The following is a 6,658-nucleotide window of genomic DNA, read 5'->3' on the forward strand; positions in this document are numbered from 1 at the left end:
AAAAAAAAAAAAAGATTAGCTATGCAGTATTCTTGAAAACTGTCAAGGTCATCAAAAACAAAGGAAGTCTAAGAAAATGTCAGAGACAAAAGAATTCTAAAGAGATATCATAGTATCTTTGTGTCATAGTATTCTGCATGGAATCCTTGAAAGGAAAACAGACATTAGACAAAAATTGAGGAAATCATAACAAATTTTGAAGGTTAGTGACTAGTGCATTAGTGGTTTATTGTTTATGGCAATGCAGCTGCAGCAAAACTGGGTATAAAATAAAAAGGAATCATCTGTTTCCAACTTCTCTGAATATTTCAAATCATTTCAAAAGTAAAAAAGCTTATTAGAAAATAAGTGAGTTGTGTTAAAAAGAGTAGCAGTGACATTTTATTATCAATGTCAATTAATCTTTATTATTAATGGAATTAACTATCACATAATATTAATTTATTGTCAGTGTTCTTAATAGTAATAAGTAAATTTATATTACTGAGCTTTAGGTTGTTTCACTGTAAGAATCTCAAACTGGAGACTTGAATCTCTTACTATGCTACAGTAATAATCAAGATAGATATATATTTTAAGAGACCCAGAACTTACATAAATTTAGAGAACCTCCTTTTAATAGTAAAAATTCAGTGTTATACAGACAAAATTAGATTCAAGGTTTTGAAAGACTGAAGAAATCTGAAATGTTACTTTATTACCTTCACGGTTCTTACATTGGATCAACTTACACAATATTTATTACACCAATTTAGTGCTACATTCACAAGGTTAACAAATTTACCAACTATTTCTGAGACTTGAGTATAAATTTCAGGAATTTAGCTCCAGCAATCTACTAGGCTTGAGAGGAATAAATTGGCACAAAACACAACAGTTTAAAGCATAGGGTAATGAATATAACAAGAGCTAACACGTTATTCCAAGTCAATCATCACACAAAAATCATCTGTGTAGGTAATCTGAGGTTTGTCAGCCAAAATCATATCTTGTGGTTGAACTGCATCAGAATCCTCAGACCCAAAATTCACATAAAGCTATTCTGCCCAGCTCTCTTGACTGTTACAAACGTCATATCCTGATTAAGTATAGCCTTGGTCAAGTGTAGCCTAGGTAAATGGAAGGGAAATAAAGAAGTACACAGCTCCATCAAAGCCCTGTCCCTGAACACAGGTTCACAGGTCTAAACATGACAGCAGGATCCCTCACCAATCAAAATACATGTATAATTAGCTGCTGCGTAAGCTGAAGGGTACCGACCTGTTGGAGCAAGTTGGCATCAAGGGTTTAAGGTGCACCTGTTTATGATTAGTGACAATGGATTCCATACACCACACCTCATTTCTTGGAGGGAAGGAAGAACTTGTTTGAGCAATGATCACAACCTTTTCTCTCCTCCAGTTTTGTTGGTTATTGACAGAGCCATTTCAACTCATTCACCTGGTTTGCTTTTATTTTTCTCTCTCTCTCTAAGCCTGCTGTGAATTGATTTATTTAAAATGCTTAGTTAAACTTTCAAAGTGATTTTTCCTCCCTTCTCTTTCCTGTCATTTGGATACTTGACTCTTGGTTCCAAACACCACAGCTACCTATGTGCTAGACCCTGGTACCTGTATTTATCATTTCTTTTCATCAAGCATAAGAGAAAAAAAATTGAATACTAACTGTCCCTCTGAGCTTTCATGGAGTCCATTCTGTGTTTTTTCTACCTAAGAGGGTACTCATAGAATGGCATATTGACTGTGCAGAGCAATAGACACAGAACCATGGTAATAATGTGGACAAATTTATTTGTGGCTGATGAGACCATGAGTTGAGACAGAATAGTATTCTATTGTTTCATTTCAATTTAGGTGGTCAGATAAAGCCAACATTAATTCCAAGTTACCATAAAACACTAAGAGCATATTGGAATTTTTTTTCCAAATTTACCTGGTAAACTTTTTTAATTTGTCTTAAAAAGGCAATGACTAATTTTATTTTTATTTGCAATGGATAATATATAGACAGCAGACCCACACCTACCACACTGTGTCACTTTAGAACTGGGGCTGCAGGACGGGGTGCAGACTTGCCATATTATGTATCACAGGCCACCCACTTAACTATGGGGCAAGGAAAATGTTTCCAACCCACTTTCAAGAGGGATAATTAAGACTCAGGAGACAGAGTTAGAGAAAAGGTATATTCTACCTTCCAGAATTGCCTTAAAACTTTTTTAGTTAAAGACCAACATCCAAAAAAAAGACCAACACCCACCTCCACATGGTACTCAATCTTGGAGAGTTCCAATCAGGAAAGGAAAAGTGTAGTCTAACTACTCAGTCCAAATACAAATGATTTTCCTCCAGGTCATAAATTCCTCAGGTACGCTGGGACTCTTGAGCCTATAATGTGGATATTGCTCCATGCTGGTAAAGATTTTTCAGTGATCTCTGCAGATCCTAGAAATCTTGCTAAAATATTTGTAAAAATCTAGACTTGTACCACTAATAATGGGAAAATGATCCAGGGCACAATCACAATCTGAACTGAATCCATCCTCTCCCTCAAATTTCTTTTCTTTTCTTTTTTTGTCCACAAGATGGTTTATCCTTAGATTCTCTGTCCCTCACTGATTAAATGCCAATATACAAAGAATACTGGGACCAAATATTTTCCAGAAGCTTAAATACCTCCATCTTCAGTTAGTTATACCCATTTGAAGAAAATGATGTCCCTATTTATATTATTCTCCTCTATATAAAAACAGACAACTAAATAATATTCACTGACCCCTAAATTTAATGTATTTTACCTTTTCTACAAGAATTTTTTTTTGCCTTGTATTTTCTTCCACAGTAATGAAGCAAATATATCTTTTTTGCTGTTGGACTTAGGATTTGTACTAGAGAGATCATTATGGAGCCCTAAACACACAACTCAGAGATGTGCAGCACTGTAGGTGATGAAACACTGATGCTCACTGGAAGTGCCCTTTTCAATGCTCATCTACCCTGCTTCCTCACACCCACTTTGACTCAATGTCACAGCCATTTAAACAAATGTAAAGGCATTTGTATATAAAAGAAATAGTAGAAATATAAAGATCTGGGATAAATATTTAGAACTATAACTAGCAGAATATAAGGGCAATTTATCAAATGAGTAAAAGAAGTTTCCTATTGTAACAAAAACTAAAAATGCAGAGACAGAAGAACATACCAAAATTTTAGAGAAATAACACCCAGAGAAATCTTAATCCAACAGAATTGTATAATATGCCTGATAAAGAGTTTAAGGTAGCAGTAATAACTATGCTTGTTGAATTTAGAAAAACTTGAATGATTCTAACAATGAACACAGGGGCCTCCCTGGTGACACAAGGGGTTAAGTCGCAGCACTATGAAGCCAGCCACAGCCACTGCAGCACAGGTTCAGTCCCCTGCCACAGGGAGTAACCCACATGGTACAGCAGACCTGCCCTGTCTCACCTGCTACTCCCCTCAGCCTCAGCAGCTCAGTAGCTCAGCAGTGTATTTCAGTAGATCTGCCTGTTTTGTTCTCCATTCTGTTTCTTGTTTCTTGTGAATCCTCTCTCTCTCTCTCTCTCTCTCTCACACACACACACACACACACAAAAAAAAAAAAAAAAAAAACAACAACAACAACAAAAAACCTTGCCCTATGTCCTGGCTCTTGTATGAATAAATAAATAAATCTTTAAATAAATGAATCTAAAAATGAACACAATAGAAGTAGAGAAAATATCAGATGGTGAAAAATAAATTTACGATAATAGAATTTTAGTAATGTCATCAGTAGTAGACAAATCAATTCAAGATTAGAATAAGAAAATATTTATACAAGTGGTGAAGAGAAAAAAAGAATAAAATAAACAAAAACAGTGTAAAGCTATTGGGGATAATCAAAACAGAAACAATATATGTGTTATGACAGTCCTGTGAGGAGGCATGAAAGAAAAAGTCATAGAAATTTTACCTAAAGAAATAACTGCTAAGCATCATCACTATAGGGGAATAAATCAGACATCTTGAACCAAGAGGCATAAGAGTACAAATAAAATAATAACAGATCAACATACTCCAAGACACATTGAAATGAAATACTTAAAAACTAAATGAAAAGGAAAGAATTCTAAAGGTATCCAAAATAAGAGTAATCTATAACAGAGACACCCATTAGACAATACCTAGACTTTTCAGTGAAAACATTACAAGTAAGGAGGGAATAGCAGTATTTAAAGTACTCAAAAATATTTCCCAACCCCAAATATTTGATCCTGCCAGATTATCATTCAAGGCAAAATAAAGGGTAAGGAGCTTTACTGAAACATGAAAACTGAAAGAATATGCAACAATTAGACAGATATGAAAGAAGTACTAAAAAGGCTATTAAATGGAGTAAGAAAGCAAACCTAGAGGTAACATTTACCTAAATGTGGAGGAAGAGGAAAGTAAAAATATGACTATTAGAACAAATATAATATCACATTGGCAAATAGGCCACAAGTATAATATAGTAGAATATATATGTGTGTGTGTGTGTGTGTGTGTGTGTATGTGTGTACATCAAATGACTTGAAACCTACATATATAAAGTAATTAGCTATATAAGAGAGAGATTGACAATAACCACACAATAATACTGCGGAAAGATCGACAAGATAGAATAAGGAAAGAATAGCCTTAAATAATGAACTAAATGAGAGAGACAACAGATATTTGCAGAATACTCTATGCAAACACTGTATTTGTGTTTTGTTTTGTTTTGTTTGCAAGTGCACATGGAATATTTTCAATACTAAACAAGTCAATTATCAATAAAAGTCTAATGATTGAAATCATAGCAAGGATTCTTTTTTTCTTTTGAATATTTTTATTTATTTATGCATACAAAAATGGGGTACAGGCCAATGGTGCAGGGGCGGAGAGAGGATTCACCAGAGACAGAGCGGGGAGCAGAACAAGCAGATCAACAAAATACACTGCTGAGGGAAGCAGCAGGCCAGACAGGAGAGGTCTGCTGCACATGTGGATCACCTCTGGTGTGGGAATTGAACTTGCACTGAACTGTCCAAGGCTTGGCTTAGCTTTACAGGGCAGCTCTCCAACCCACTGCGCCACCAGGGAGGACCTTTAAGGACTCTTTCTGATAACAATTCCATAAAGCTACAAATCAAACAAAAAAAGGAAAACCCATAAATTCATTAAGATTAAATAATATACTGTTTAATAACTATTGAAGTAATTTAGGATTGAAACAAATCAAAAATACCTTGAGACTAGCAAAATTAAGGACAGAAGCTGTCAGAACTCATGCCATGCAACATGAGGAGTTCTTGGGGGTAATAAATGCACTAAAGGCCCACTTTAAAAAAAAAGAAAGAAAGAAAGAAAGAAAAACCCAAATATACCACTTGATATTCTACCTAAAGCAGCTTTAAAAAGAGAAAGAAGTAGGACCCAAAGTTAGAAGGAAGGAAATAATAAAAATAAAAGTAGGAATAATTGAAACAGAAATAAAAGAAGACAAAATATAGCTCAATGAAACTAGGTATGGTTTCCTTGAACAGATAAAGAAATCAATGAACTTTTAGCCAGACTAGCAAAAAAAAAAAAAAAAAAAAAAAAAAAAGACATAAGACACAGAGACTTTAGGAGAAATTGTCACAGATGACATAGAAATACAAAGGATCATAAGAGATTTCTGTGAACAAGTATAGACCAATAAATTTAATAACCTCAAAGAAAGGGACATATTTATACAACTATACAGTTTATTAAGACTAAATAAGAAAGAAGCAGAAGAGTTAAATAACCTAATCGCAATCATGGAAATTGAAGCCGTAATAAATAATCTCCGCAAAAACAAATGCCCAGGGTCAGACTGACTTTTAAGCAAATTTGACCAAAACTTTTAGGCTTCAATTCATCCATCTTTCTCAATTTTTTTTTTCAGCACACACTCAGAGTTTAAATCTGGAAAACAAGAAGTGGGAATGCTCCCTGGTATACTATGATACCAACACTATTCTAATTGCAAAAGCAGACAAAGACAGTTTTAAAAAATCCCCCTGAAAGGTCAATATCTCTAATTGATATTGATGTGGAAATCTTCAAGAAAATGATAACAGATGAATTCAATAATACTTTACAAGGATTGCATATCATGAGCAAGCAGGATTTATCCAAGGGATGAAAGGATGGCTTTATACATCTAAATCAGTCAATACAATACATCAACAAAAGATAAAAATAATATTAATAGATACAAAGAAAGAATTTGACAAGAATCAATACACAAGTATATAAAAACTGTTAACAAAATGGAGATGGAAGAAACCTACATAATACAATAAAGCCCATATATCAGAAACTTATAACCAAAAACTCAGGAAAATTGAAAGCTTTCCATTTAAGATCAGGAATAAATCTAGGATGTCCAGTGTCACTACTACTGTTTAACATAGTATTAGATTTTTTAGCTAAATCTATCAAATAGGAAATAAAAGGAACTCAGGTACAAAAAGTAGTGAAATTATCATTATTTGCTGAAAAGCTGACAATTTAAAAAAATGTTAAAGGATCATCAAGTTATTAAAAAGAATACATGAGGGCCCTCCCTGGTGGCGCAGCAGGTTAAACCACAGCACTAA

This window comes from Condylura cristata, unplaced genomic scaffold (assembly GCF_000260355.1).
Source record: "Condylura cristata isolate star-nosed mole 26May11 unplaced genomic scaffold, ConCri1.0 scaffold00009, whole genome shotgun sequence".
Lineage (NCBI taxonomy): Eukaryota > Metazoa > Chordata > Mammalia > Eulipotyphla > Talpidae > Condylura > Condylura cristata.